At 36.7% G+C, this 16,097-nt stretch overlaps 1 non-coding gene across 1 annotated transcript; it reads left to right on the plus strand.

Moving 5' to 3' along the window:
• Positions 1–628: 628 nt before the first annotated feature.
• TRNAV-AAC (transfer RNA valine (anticodon AAC)) lies at positions 629–699 on the plus strand. The gene has a single exon. It is a non-coding gene; the product is annotated as a tRNA-Val (tRNA).
• The last annotated feature ends 15,398 nt before the right edge of the window (positions 700–16,097 follow it).

Below are 16,097 nucleotides of genomic sequence, written 5' to 3' on the forward strand. Positions count from 1 at the left end.
GCAGATTCAATCGAGTTTGCAGCCCTAGGTCACACACAGTTCTATACATAATGCTGATGAGTAGGGAAGAAGTTTCTAACAACAAAGTCTGCTACAAAATAATGGCATGACAGTGTCAAACCAAAGCTCATTTGTCTCAAACCAAAGTGCAGTCCATTCACAGTGTTAAGGCATGAATGATAGTGTTAGGTATAGAACAGTAATACAACCCTTCTCAAAGACCTAGAGAAGATCTAGGGCATTGAGATGTTTAAATACAACAGAAGAAAAGACAATGCTAATAAAGGACAGAGTAGTCTATAAAGGTTTCGTGGCATCTTGGATAATGTATGAAGATATGAGCAGTAGCAAGTTGAGCTTGAAAAGCATGAGTTACCCATAGGAACCAACATGGTGATAAAGAAAGATACACAAAATAATAATGAAGATACATTTTTGTCATCATACAAAGAGACAGAGTTTAGAACATTCCTCAAGATCACAGATCATAGTCATTGTCTTAAGATCTATGAGTATAGAGAAGCCACCAAGCGGATGATAATCAATGAATACAATGATACTTCAGGGTACATAGTTGTTGGTGTTGGAAATAAGCCACACCCGGACCAACGATGGACTGGTCCAAGAGGGGCCAGTAGCTCAGTGGTAGAGCACTCCAGCAACATTGGAAAGTCCTAGGTTTGAGTCCTAGCTGGTCCATGTCTCAACAATAGCAACTTAGAGACACATAATTACTCGTACACATGCACTACCAAAGGCACCATGAAACTCCCCAAGGCAGAGCATTAACTTCTATCACCAGTCACAACTACAACAAATGAATCATTTCAGTCACAAAGATATTTCAAGTTTGTTGGTATATATTGACGATGGAGTGAGATTTTTCAAGAATAATGATCAAAGGTATGATTGAAGAAAGTATGGTAAACCCCTTATATGCAGAGGTCATTCCATAGAAAGACAAGTTAAGGATTTTGTCACAGTGATTAAGCCTTTTGAGTAGTCCATAAGCATTAGTTCATGACAATCATAGCACACGAGAGGTGTGGCTTAAGGGGGGGTGTTGGTGTTGGAAATAAGCCACACCCGGACCAACGATGGACTGGTCCAAGAGGGGCCAGTAGCTCAGTGGCAGAGCACTCCAGTAGCGTATGGAAGGTCCTAGGTTCGAGTCCTAGCTGGTCCATGTCTCAACATGGTATCAAAGCAGGTTCTTGAAGAGCCATTGGCACAGTTAGTGCATCCCCTTTGTCTTGAGGAGGAGCTTGAGGTCAAGAGTGGAATGATATGACAGGGGATAGAGTTCATGTTTAGATTGAGTAGAGAGAGATTCTTGGATGCAGGTTATAATTGAGGACAATGCCAAGAATAATAAGAAGGAAGTTGGGGACACTTCTTTCCAGCTAAAATTTGATGATTCTCTTCATAGAAGTGACATTTCTATCTTCAGCCTTGGAAACTTTGTAGATTTGCATCTGTCCATGGCAACTAAAATACAAGATCAGGACCTTCATTGGATGATAGGACCAATCTAATCAGATAAGTCTTCTCCCTACTACCACATTTATCTGATAGTATATGGTGCATTGCTTATACTCATGTTATTTGTCTATTGTATGCATTGGACTAATGGTTGCCTTCCTGTTCATGAGACTAGAACTGCCCATGTGTAAGGTTGAGTCTTGTAGCCCTTAACTATGATTACATACAATTTAAGGCATCTAATTTATCATTATCATTTTTTGTTATGAGCTATGTTTAACAATAGATTATTACAAGTGTATGTGCAAGTGTATGAGTGATTGCAAGGGACACTTCAAGACCTTAGTAGTTAAGACCGACCTATTGTTATGCTACTTGCAAGGGTTGCAAGTTTATCCAAAGTCAGACGGAGCTTGGATAAAGAGAGAAGAATTTATCTTGGTTATTATCTCTTGAGTTTTTTTTTGTCATAGTCAGTGTGTTATTTGTATTCCTATAAGTACTATAAGAGTTATTTGCCTCGTTATGCTCTTATTATTTCCTTGGCCCTCAGAATGGTTTTTGCAAGAAAAGAAGTACGATGTATTAGGAATCCTACAGAGGCATTTGTGCAGGGTTCGATGTTATGAGATTGATGATTTGAGAGGGAGGCCTATATAGCTTGTCAAGACGCTCAACCCTAGCGTTGATATCTTCTTATGACAGCTATGACATCGAAAACTTGCCACCTTCCCTGTCTTGAGAAAGATGGCTACAGATCTTTCTAAAAGAACGAGTGCACTTGACAGGAGCGTCAAGAGTTCCTTGTCAAACTGTGACAGTAGGTCCAAGGTGGTCTTGAATCCAGCACATTCAGCCATGTGTGGATCATGCTTGATGATGTTATGAGTTTAGATACTCAGAGACATGGAAGTCTCTTGGAGCAATATGTCTTCCATAATTGGGAGCATGTGAGCAAGGTATGCTTCTGTGACAAAGGGAGCAGCTAGAGGATCTACTTCATTTGACTTCTGACGATCTTGTTTAAATTTGTTCAGAGGGAGTGGACCATGTCGAGATGGTTTCTCTAGTGATTAGGCTGGAAGGCTTTATGTTGTCACCTAGGTTGTGATATTCCTAGACAAATGAATACTTGGTGAGCTTGAAATACACCAAGAGCGATGCAGACTCCAACCTTGTATTTCATGAAAGGTCAAAGCATGTGGAGATCAAGTATCACTATGTTAGAGACATGGTGGAAAGGTATGTTATTCAGTTTAGATACAACAGTACTAATGAACAGATGACAGACATTCTCACCAGGCCTCTTTTCTAGAATAAAGTTTGCATACTTTCGAGGTAAGCTTGGTATGGTAGAAAATGTAGCTCTAGCTAAGATTGAGTCTCAGCAACACTGATTTGTTTTAATAGTACTAATGTATTCTCTAAGATGTTTGAAGTGTAAACTCTTATTAATGCAATCTTATTAATCTGATATGGTTCATGGTTAGTGTCATTTGTGTGACTCCATGACAACATTGGTTCAATACTTGATGAGCCCCTGTGAACATTATTGTGAGGTGACGATCTCTCAATAGTGAACACTTGTACATCTAATCATTATCGTAAGGTGACGATCTTACAATAGTGATTGGTCATACCATTATGATGGATATCATGGGACGTGATATCTATGGATATGTCATAATGGTTTATATCTCTAGTAGCAATATCTATGGATAAGCCATAATGGTGGATATTACATAAAGAGATATTCATGGTAGATTTTATGTGACGTGAAATCCGTGGACATGCCATGTAGTAATATCTATGGATAAGCCATAATGGTGGATACTACATAAAGAGATATTCATGGTGGATTTCATGTGACGTGAAATCCGTGGACATGCCATGTAGTAATATCTATGGATAAGCCATAATGGTGGATATTACATAAAGAGATATTCATGGTGGATTTCATGTGACATGAAATCCATGGACATGCCATGTAGTGATATCTTTATTCAAGCCATTATGGTGGATATCACGTGAGGTGATATCTATGGATAAGCCATGATGGGTGATATCTATGGATAAGCCATGATGGTTGATATCACAGAGAGGTGATATCTTTCCTTTCCACATATCGAAGTAGCCATAGTGTTCAAACATCACGATGAGGTGATAAGCTTCGTTCATTCACATGAGTGTAGTCATTGTGTTAGTCATCACGTTGAGGTAATGTGATCTGTAGAGATTGAGAAGGATTCCTCTCTATCTAAGTGGGAGTGTTAATGTGATAGGTCGGTTTGAATTCTAGTGGGCCGACATAGACAATTAAATTGTCTATCTGACCTTTCGGCCTTAAACAATTTAATTATACCGATTTGCCTTTATTTATCTATCTATTAATAATACTAACACTTATGCAATTTGTTAGTGATTAATTAATATTGTATTAGGCCGACTTGTAAGTCGGCCTAAACCTTTTCATTGAGATGCATTCTTGTTAAGAAAGTCGACCCTTGAGGAAGGGTCACTATTGTGAGATATAAAAGGGAGTCTATATCTCCTCCATTTGACATTGATAAGAAGGGGGAAGCATATACGTGTTTTATATTCTTCATTCACAACGAATACATTAGGAGAGTGAAAAAATACATTCAGCAAATCACACATTCTCTTCAACAGTTCATGGTTTATATTGTGTGTTATCAAGTGATTATTTCTTACTTCAATGAGTGAAGCAATTCACATTGACCTTTGTACTTGATTATTGTAAAAGCATCTTGATGTTCATATTAGAGATATAATTTCCATGCTCGGGGGAGATGATAGCAGTATATCATCTATGGTTGGGAGGGTAACAATGATCTAAATCCTTGCATGTGTTTAAACGAGCACACCTTATGATTACTATGCATGGTCATCTTCTTGTGATCCTAGTATTGTAAGAAATTCAACATGGTATCAGAGCCAGGTCCAAGCTAGGAGCCCCAAGCACACGAAGAGGTGTGGCTTAAGGGGGGGTGTTGGTGTTGGAAATAAGCGACACCCGGACCGACGATGGACTGGTCCAAGAGGGGCCAGTAGCTCAGTGGTAGAGCACTCCAGCAGTGTATGGAAGGTCTTAGGTTCGAGTCCTAGCTGGTCCATGTCTCAACAATAGCAACTTAGAGACACATAATTACTCATACACATGCACTACCAAAGGCGCCATGAAACTCCCAAAGGCAGAGCATTAACTTCTATCACCAGTCACAACTACAACAAATGAATCATTTCAGTCACAAAGATATTTCAAGTTTGTTGGTATATATTGATGATGGAGTGAGATTTTTCAAGAATAATGATCAAAGGTATGATTGAAGAAAGTATGGTAAACCCCTTATATGCAGAGGTCATTCCATAGAAAGACAAGTTAAGGATTGTGTCACAGTGATTAAGCCTTTTGAGTAGTCCATAAGCATTAGCTCATGAGTTCATGACAATCATAGCAAAGTTGAGAAGCATAACCAGATGACTAGGAGACAATTACCAGTAATAAGTATTATAAAACCAGTCAAAAGCCTTCTTCCAGTAAGTAGAGTAGCCATTACCAGTATATACAAGGTCATATCAACATACAAGAGAAGAGATAAATATAATTTACTGTCTATACACAACAATAATAGTCAAATATGCTAATTATTAAAGGCAAGACAATGAAAACTAACAAATGCATTAAAAAGGATAAAGAATTGGTCACAAACCAATTGAAATCATGAAAGGTTGCAATCTTATATCAGTTATATGCATGGTAGCTATCAGTAGCTATCACACTATTAATAATCATGGTAGACAACCTTAAGCAATAAGTCCTTGTCACAAAAGTAAATAAGGCAGTGATTAATGATCAAATAGCAATGATATTGATGGAAAATGCAGTAATAACAGTATGGGAGTTTGACAAACAAACATGATCACAATGCTATATACAGTCATGAGCATATTAAGTGACAAGACAATAATTTGTAGATCAAAAGGACATTCATGATATAGTCTCCTGAAAATTGTCTGATGTGCATACACAGGTCAAGCTACAAGAATACAAAGAAGATAGTCATAGGTAGCACAATAATGGCAGTCATAGCAGAGATAGAGCCTCCCATTTCCACAATAATTTTCTACCGTCTTAGAGCACAAAATAAAAACAAAGAATCACAAATGATCATAGCAGCATTAAGGCATAGAGGTAGAGGTGAAAAGCCCTAAAGGAGCAATGATAATCACTGTCAATAGGGGTTTGAGTTCAAAAGGGAAAAGGAGATATTCAAGATCCATTAAGGCAAGAGCAACCTCAACATGACCTTTGAGAACAATAAAGTCATCAAACACTCACACAGTAAGATCATTCAATTATAGTCCTCTTTTCATTAAATGAGCAGTAGAAGCCATCTTTGAGAGTTTGAGTGCAGTAATAGATTCAAACGCAGCTAGAGCAGTCCATGGTAGTACACAGTCATCTCAGGACAGAGGACAGTACCTTCAACCAGGACTGCAACAAAGCAACAAAAGGCAGTCACAATGTAAAAGGTCAAAACAATGATGTCAAAGCTTGAACAAATTAGGTTAATGAGCAGAGATAGGGTCAAAGCAATATTAAAGCGACCTAAGACAGTCATCATGGTCTTTGAGACAACACCATCAAGTCATATGAAAGCCTAAAGGATCATCCATCAAATGTAAAATTGTATGCACCTAAAGGTCCAGGAAGGAGCAAAAATGTAATGAAATGACAATCAAGAGTGCTATCATAATAGTCATAAGAAACTTCACAGAAAACAATGCAATTAGAAGTAGATAATGCAGTGATAAAACCTTCATTACAAAGATAAGGCAAACAAAGGTGTGTAGCAACAGTAAGTCTAAATCAACAATGGCCTAAAAGATAATGAATGAAGTTGGTTTCAAAGCAAACATCATCATTAACATGAATCAGTTGATTCATCTTAGTTCAAGGAGGAGTTGTAAGCTTGAAGAGGTGGAGTCCAAATCATACTACAAGTTTGACCCGTTAAACAAGGAGTCATGCAACAGTTTCAATCCTCATCCGATAGTCATTAATATGCAGAGGTCTGACACATAAAGGATAGTCCCAGATCAATGAAAAGAGACGATCATAACATTTATAAGACAATGTTTTGCATCACAATTTAGTAAATTTGTGGCACATACAAGGTGTTAGAGGTGCTCTTAATGGCACCCACCTCATTTACTTAACAGTTACAAGATTTTCAGTCATTAATATGCAGAGGTCTGACATAGAAAAGGATAGTCCCAGATCAATGAAAAGAGACAATCATAACATTTATCAGTCAACGTTTTACTTCACAGTTTAGTAAATTTGTGGCACATACAAGGTGTTAGAGGTGCTATTTGCAGTCATGAAGAGGATTTTGTAACAACAGAATCATGACAGAAGAACAACACAGAGAGAAAATGATAGTGATCTTAAGATCAAGAAGGGCTACCTTCAAAGTATGACAATGTCATGGATCATCAATAGGATAGTCAGAATGATTATATAACAACAAAAAACAAGCCTCATCCGATGGTTAGGCATGGAGATAAGAAGATTTGCAGTCCCAAACATGTCGAAAACAGTCAAACAAGTTTTTGACAGCCAAAAACCAAGTAGAATGTGCAGTGATCAAAGAAAGAGCAACAATAAAAAAACAGTGGGAGGGCAATGTATGTTAATAAGAGAATAAGCTACAAATCATTCTTGAATCCTAAGATGACAATCAAAGTCTCAAAAGGAATGCAAACAATAGATAATGAGCAGGCCATCATAAGCAAACATAGTAACAGACCAGTGTGAAGGTCTGAGACAACAAACAGTCTCTTCAAAGACAATTTTGACTATTACTAGCATGACCAACATTCAATTCACAACCCTAGATCTTGCAAGGTTAAAGAGAAAATAGAGAAATGATAGCAAAAGCGTCATAAAGAAGTATGACACCCTAAGCATACATAAAACACACATTTAGAAGACCTCTTCTTGAGTCAAAGAAGATGGAGGGAGAACCCCATTTAATTAAAAAAAAAGTCATTCCATGACTGGTAAAATAATGGCCCTCGACATTCAAAGGACAATCCTCAAACATCTGGGCACACAAAATAGTGAATAAAGTTTCTAACAGTGACACCCTTTAATGATAGGATACAGAGCATTCATATCCATCAGAGGAAGGGTCAATCTACCCAGTGATTCATTGGAGGAATATTCACAGAAGATTCAGACGGAGAGTACTATCACACTACGAGTCAAAGTAATGATGGGGGCCTTTGGTCATGTACAAGGTCATTATCAAACCAAGCAAATCCATGATTAGAACACACACACACAGAGAGATAGGGCAACCACTAATGCTTTGACAAAATCATTGTCATAAAAAGCACATGTTGTATTTCGACAAGTCAAATGCAGATTGTTGAAAACTAAGGTCACCAATAGCAATTTTTCAAGGTTCTAGATGATAGTATGCAGATCAGCAGTCAAGAATAATGACAACCTTTGAGTCAAGGGTATATAAGGTACAATGACAAGTTATCAACCATGAGCAGCATCTTCAAGCCCCAATCAAATAGTAAAACCTGCACAGTTTTAACTGCTTTCGGGGTTTTCATTTCACATTTATATAATTCTTGCAAATTTGTTTTACAATGCAAGTTTTGTTTTCTGTAGTATCGCATATTATTCCATATGCAAGTCAAGCTTGCATAATTTTTTGTCTATTTTAAAGGATTTTTCTCTAGCTTATAGGGTTTTACTTGTATCAAATAATTTTTTTCTAGTTGATGCACACAAGAGGGCTTTTAAAAGCTAATCAATTTGATAAGACAATTTTTTTTAAATAAATAAAATAGGGTTAAAAAGTTACATATGGTGACATCGCGATTGGGGATGTTAAGCATCTTATCCATGCCCTTGAGACCAAGGGAGGTGCGAAAGATCCTCGCAGCAACCCTCGCAGCTGCAATGTTAGCATTTTGCGCATCGAGCCCCTTCACTCGACTCTTCTACTCCTACTCCCTCAATATTATAAATGGTCTCCCAAATTCATCAAATGTCAATGCCATATTTGAAAATACAAACACTTAAACCCTATATTCGCTGGGATGTATTCTAAACCCTGTGGAATGAAGAAAACATCTCTGCAAAAATGGAAGTGGAGTTGAAGATAAAACAGAACATACCTTGGCATGGATATCAAAGAGATAGTTTAAAGAATGAGATTTGAACTGTAGACGCGCCAAGACAAAACCCAAAATATATCTGTCCTGCCAATTAGTCTTTATAGCTCTCTGCTCCCGCTTCTTTCTGGTAAAGGCTAGAATGGTGTTTGCAAGGGCTTTTGAAAATAAGTCTTTAACCTCTTTTTTTATTGTTTTCTATCGTGTCTATCATGTTTCATTTGGGTAGAGGAAAATAATATAGAGGATTTAATTGTGCAATTCATGTCTATAAATGTGTGTATATACATGTGTATATACATACACAGATATATATATATATACATTTATAGACATGAATTGCACAATTAAATATGTATATGTACATACATATATACATATATACACATACACACACACACACATATATATATATATAATATATACACACACATAGACACACACTTATATACAATTAAATATGTATATGTATATACATATACATATTTAATTGTGCAATTCATATATATATATATATATATATATATATATATATATATATAAGTGTGTCTATGTGTGTGTATACACACACACATTTATATATATAGGATTTAATTGTGCAATTCATGTCTATAAATGTACGTGTGTATATATATTTAAGTGTGTGTTTATATGTGTGTATATATTGTTGGTAAACATATTTGTTGCTTTAAGTGTTCTTCTTGAAGATACCTGTTTCACCCTGTAATCAGCAACAAAGTGTTCACAACAGTTGAAGAATTGCAAAATAATAACAATTCCTCTCTGCGTTTGAGAGGGGCAGCTCCCTCGTATGATGGGGGTATATAGATTTTCTAAAATTTAAAGAACAATAAGATTAGTCAAAACTGATCTAAAGATAAGATATAAACTTATCAATTTTACTTTCCACACATTCAAATTAAGATACCAAAACTTGAAATGATAATCTTCCTCACATGCAATGCTAACGGAAAGCAAATGGTTACCATTGATAGGACATAAGAACATTAACAATAACACTCAAGATGTATTGAACACACATCCAAAACATTTCTCTATTGCTTTCTTGCTCGAATAGTACTATTTGAGTCTTTCATACAATGCTTTCTGAAAAAGTGGAACCCCTTTGATTGAATTGCAATGAGGTATATATAGGTGAGGTTAGCAACCACTTAGGGTAACTGCCTTAACCACCTTCATAACTACCTGAAATAACCAACTCACTTTAAGTGCAACCACTTTAAATAACTAACTCATTTGTAATATTAGTTACTTGGAGTAACTACCTGAGTTGAGCACTTAAAATAACTACCTCAAAAGAAAGAGTTAGGATAAACCTAACTTTACAAAAAGAAAAGAAGATAAGACTCAAACGAGAAGACTCAGTCGTGAAACTTATTTACAAAGGGAAGTCAAAAACATGATTCGAGCAACACACACATGACAAAAAGGAAAACTATACAATATGCATCGCTGCATTTATTTTATGCCAGCTAAGGGTGTCGTTGATGAAGTTGTTGATTATAAAAGCAGGTTCTGCTGACCGGATTCTTTATCCTTGAACATTTTGAAAAGTTTGATGACTGGAGTAACAGATTTTCCTTTAGGAATAAGGATGTTGGCTATCCTCGTCTTCCAAGTCTTTAGGTTTTTGTAGATGTCGCTTAGCTTTGCCACCATATTAGGTATTTGAGAAATATAGGCCTTCAAGGACATGCAGATATCAAACAACTTATCCATTGTGTTTTCATTGAAGACTTCTTTGTTGAAAATTTGTTGGTCAACAATGCTCTGGAAACCATTTTGTAAAATTTGTGAATCTTCCATCAATGATGCACTTGGAAGAATGACGATGAGCTGACTTTGAAGTTTTGCACACACTTGATCACAAGAAAGCATAAGCTTTTCTTGCTCGGATGAAACTTGATCAATGATCACTAATTTCCAGCTTATACTTTATGTCCATATCTCCAATTAGTTCTCTTTAGTGTTAGTTAAAATCTTCTTAGCTACAAGGATGTCCATTCTGATCTCCATCATTTGTTTGAAATCATTCATGATTTTAGACAAGCTACTTCTTCTTTCTTAACATTCTTCAGATCCTTTTCAATGGTTTCTTTCTTGATCAAGGCTTCATCATGAACAACTTTGGCCTTAACAATGAAATCAAATGCAATAGATTTGACTTTCGCCACCCAGTTTTCGGTCACCTTCCTGTAAACTTGATACTTTTGAAGACCTTCAATAACATCTCTTTCAACCTCTCCTTCTGGACTTAAAATAACTGTTTGGTGAGCCACATTGAGTGGCATGGTGGAAGTGTCAACTATGGACTTCAAGTAAGAGGACAAAGTTTTCACTTGTTGCTTCAGTTGATCCTTTGATTGCTTTTCTTTTTCCGTTCTTTCCACTAACTTTGCAGCTACCACATTGAAATTTTGTATGTCAGCTTCATGAGTAGATGAACCCATATCAATTTTGCTCATAACAAAATCTGCAGGAGTGGTTGCATTCACATCTTTTTCAGCGATGGGTTGAGCTATCTCTAGGCACATATTCCCTGAATTCAAATTAGTCTTTATTCTTGAAGACACTTTGATTTTCTTTGGCTTCTCAGGTCTCCTAAAAAGATCAAATATTGTGTTTAATTCAAGAATCAATAGCTGCTTCAGTCTTCTCTTTTTCAATAGGCTTTGTTCTAGCCATGGGAGTGAAATATTTTCTGAGGTCTCTTGCATATTACTTTGTTGAAGATTTTGTTGTTCGGGCGCTAGAGAGGCTACTTCCTCTCTAACCTCCTCGATTTGATCAACTGGATTCCTTAGGAAAAAGGGCTCCATAGCTGAAATAGGGTCTTGTACTTCGTGATGAGGGGATTCAATGAAGATCGAAAGCGACATAGTTTGTATATCTTCAGCAGGCCTTGGATCATCCCAGACCTCTACTGGATCTTGATCTTTCTTTTCTCTAGAAGTAGATTCTTCTTCTTTGTCCTTTGACCTTGATTTCTTCTTCCTTCGTCTGGGCTCATCTCCGCATGTATTTTGGAAATTATTTCTTCTTGGAGGATCTTCATCTCCACCGCTTCCTTGAGTTTTCTGGTCAGAAACAATACCCGCAATCGATGTATGAGAAGGAACTGATGAAGTAGAACTATCTTGATAGCCGCTTCTCCTTGGTGTTTCCTTCCGACTTGTTGGCTTTGTACCAGTTATTTCTGCTATCTTCTTTCTGACCCAAGCTTCTAACTTTTTGATCACAAAGCTGGTTCTTTCTCTGATGTCTCTAACTTCTAGATCTGCCCAATTAATAGTTGGTAGAGGTTGAGCCTGGATCTTCTCAAAATAAAAGAGATCGATTAGATCCAATTCATCATCTTCAATGCCTTCAATAATCCATTCCATCTTGAAATCACAAATTTGTTTCAAGGTGAATCTTGTCCAATCTCTTTTCTAACTTCAAATTCATCTTCGCAATCTTCCCAAAAATATTCAATATTTGGGAAATGGAGGTATCCAAGACCAAGTCTCGAATTATTCTTGATATATCCTTTGCTATCAAAGGGAAATATCATCTGACAGGTGTACAAATTGATTTTGGCTAGAGCCCTTTCTGCATCTTCTGCTTTTGAGCTTGACTCACATTTATAATGACCAAGGCAAATCGAGAATGTAACTCCTTTGTTCTTCCTACTTCTGCATTTCTTCTGGACCAACATTAGTTGTCTACAAAGCTCAATCAAGAAGAGCTTATCATCCACATACCTTGATAACCTATAAGGATAGCCATCGAATCCTCCTACTCGAAGATAGATGAATTTTGGAAATTGAATGAAGAAACTTTCGTACTCCTTTATCAATGTTATTGCTTCTTTTGATATCCTGGTAGCTATATTTTCTTGAAGTAGCCTCACAGATAGCATTGTAAAGGCATCATTTACTCGTTTGAAATGCATGAGGCTCTCCTCCAACTGTAGCTGCTTGTAGTAGTCATAAATTTGTGTTTTCGCAGTCAGAATACCAGTGGTACTCAAACCTGGCGGTGATCTTAAATTAGCAATTGCATATATCAAATAAGAAGACATGTGGAAGTGTTTACTTGTCTTAAAATGAATCAACTAATTGTGTATGCAATCACTAATAAGACGACCCCAATCAATGAATTGTTTTCCTGCATATGACTGTGATGAAAAGGTACATCCACATTTCAAATTCAGTAGAATCAGGGTTGCTTGTTACTCTGTGAAGTAAGGCTATCAGATGAAAGATCTCTTTAATAAAAAGAGAGCAGTGAAGTGTCTTAGGAAGCTGAGATTGTCCTCCTCGTGATGTCACCATCCATTCTTTGGCTAAGTTATTCAAACATTTGCTTCTGTTGTCACTGAAATATTTGTAAGCCTTCTGCTTATCAATGCAAGTGAACTTCTCCTTGTATGGCAATCGAAGAACAATGGCAATAGCAATTCCATCTAGCTTAGCCATCAAATGTTCATCAACAGTCCTTATTTCTCTGGCGTCAGGGTTATAACCTCTTCAACATTCTACCACTAGTTGTGAACATTACACTGCTATGGGAAAACAAGCTGCATCCACCAACCCGCTGTCAGCTATCCTGCGGGACAATTTTGATCTGTCTCCTTCTGTTAGTGATTTGCGAATGTCCTGGAGGTCGATATGCCCTATTTTAGTGACAAGAACTTCTGGAAGCATAGTGTCAATCATAGAAGCATAATCATAATCCCGAGCTTTATACTTCATGATGAAAATAACTCAAACTTTGAAATCTCCTTTACTCCAGTCGGATGTGCTTATGAGAAATTTTCTAAAGCCCCGTCACAATTTATATAACCTTCAGCTTTTATACTTCAATGTATGTACATTACCTGATTTAACATTCATATCTCAGTGCATCAACATGATCACGAGAAACTAACATGAATATCTAAGATGAGACTTTGTGTTTCTTTAGAGCAGAATTTAGGAAACTTCACAAGGCATCTCTATGCTTCTATATTCGGCATAAAAATCTAGAGAGCACTTCTAACTAGAGACTAACAAAATTCCTTCTTCATCATGTTCTGATGTGAATCAATGCGTTGGTTATATACTGCAGGTAATTTGAAATCTGCATGTAGAACAACCATTTTCCTTCGTAGGATGGACCGAGGTCTAAATCTCATCAGAGGTCTTATCTGTCACAGCAGGTTGATATTTTTGAACCATTATGGAGGTCGACAGGAGATCTCATCCCGCGACTTCGCAGGAGTCACGTTTGCAATGGAAGCATGAGGTCTTGGTTGATAGATTCTCAGCCCACCAACTAGCACGAGGAGCTTAGAGGCAAATGGAGAAGTCTTCAAATACCTCGTCGATTACATTTAACCAATGATTGCATCATATAAACCCTGAGGCACCGAGAGAAGACGTAAATGCATCTTCTGCAACATCAAAGTTGCAAGGATCTCATTTGTTTGCAAAATCTATCAAATCCTTCGCATGCATTTTAGATTATTATACTTTCTGCATGTTCATGGAGGAAAGGGTCGACAAGGGACTTCGGCTCCTTTCGCATGCACAACAATGATTCGAGAAATCGTGAATGGCGATTTTATCTGCACATGATATCATTTGCTTGAGGATCTTGTTGATCTTTCACGTACGTTGAGGTGCATGTCTGTGGTGGAGAAGATGGACACGGATCTTCAGCTTCCTTGCATGTATATTAACGATCCAAGAAACTAATCTCATTCAAAATACTGCAACTTCATCTGTAAGCAACGTGTAGATTCAGCATCAAAACTGGTTATCTTCCTTGCATGCATGCATTGGCGAAAGCTTCGAAACGGTTGCATGAAGATCTGACACATCTATGCTGCGTAATGCATCTGCAATTACAATACTATCGACCTTTCTAAACTTTGAAATAAGGAGTTAGTTATAGAACTAACCGTGCATTCATTATCCTTCAGTCATGGACCACGTGGTGCGTTCACGATGCCAGATGGAGGTTAAAATGAAACCGTAGAAGAGATGTCATCTTTCAAAAATCTCCCAAGTTGCTGCTAAAGATAGAACTCCAAGTGTTATGGTCACTTTATTACTTTGGCCAACTGGTCGATGATTTGATAATTTTGCTATTATCCTTCATGAGTCGATTAGAACTTAGAGTTACACATTAGCTGAATCACTTGATTCATCGGTAGTTTAGGGAGAAGCCACAAGTTACAGGAGGAAACAAAGAAAACGTTTGGGCTACTTTTCATCAACTTTGTCAACTTACCGATAAGATCAATTATATTCACCAACTTGCATTGCCCATATCGACCCACCAAGAAAGTTGTCGATTAAAGTGGATAATGGGATAATTGCAGTGTTTGAAACTAACATCAACTTCATCGTTATCATCTTGGAGATTGGTAAGTTTATTGCAACTACCGGTTTGAGTGAAGAGATCTTTGAATTAAATGCAACATTGGATACTAACTATACATATTGGCAAAAGTTCAACACTTTGCAAATTTAATAAGGCGCTAAGTGATAAAAAAGACATAGATCACTATTTCTTGCAACTTCATATCGCCCCCTTTCTCCACTTCAAAACTTGTCAACTACGAGATTGACGAACACTCAAAGAATTTAAATGTATCCGGAAAGAGCCTATCTCTATTTCATCAACCTTTACTTTATTCAAAACTAGTGTTAAACATTCATGAAGAATCAACTAACTGGTATATTTGAACAAAACATCTCGACTACTTTCCCTTCATCAATCATGATTTAAAAATGTTACTCATGTAGGATTTATAACTTCACAACGACTTAAAATTTCAATTGTCAGACTCATGGGGCGAACATTGGATGACAATTGAAATTTGTATGTAGGAGACTCTTTTTTTTTATATATATATAAAAGTGTGTGTCTCTGTGTGTGTATACACATATATATTTATATATACATATACACATATATGTACATATATACACACACATATATATACATATATATATGATGCTCTGCAAAATGGGGGAAGATTAGACTAAAACCTGTGGTCATATAACACACAAAAACACAAGAAATCGTTAGTGTTAATCAACCAAAAACTAATCTAAGCAGACATATCAAAATAGACACAAAAAACATGAAGAAATATTTAACTAGGAAAGTAAATATAACGAAACATCTCCAAATGCCTCCTAACATGCTCTTAGCTCCTCCTTTGTTCCTCTCCTCTCCAAGTTCCAAACTAGTGTAGCTCTCAGCATCTTTTTGCACTATGGATGCTTATGGAGGTTCAAGATTGAAATGTTTACTCTAAAATGCTATGCAAATGTGAACAAAAGCTAATATTAGATGCTAAAATGATTTATTTTAGGCCAAAATAACAATATATATTA

Source organism: Cryptomeria japonica, chromosome 1 (assembly GCF_030272615.1).
Source record: "Cryptomeria japonica chromosome 1, Sugi_1.0, whole genome shotgun sequence".
Lineage (NCBI taxonomy): Eukaryota > Viridiplantae > Streptophyta > Pinopsida > Cupressales > Cupressaceae > Cryptomeria > Cryptomeria japonica.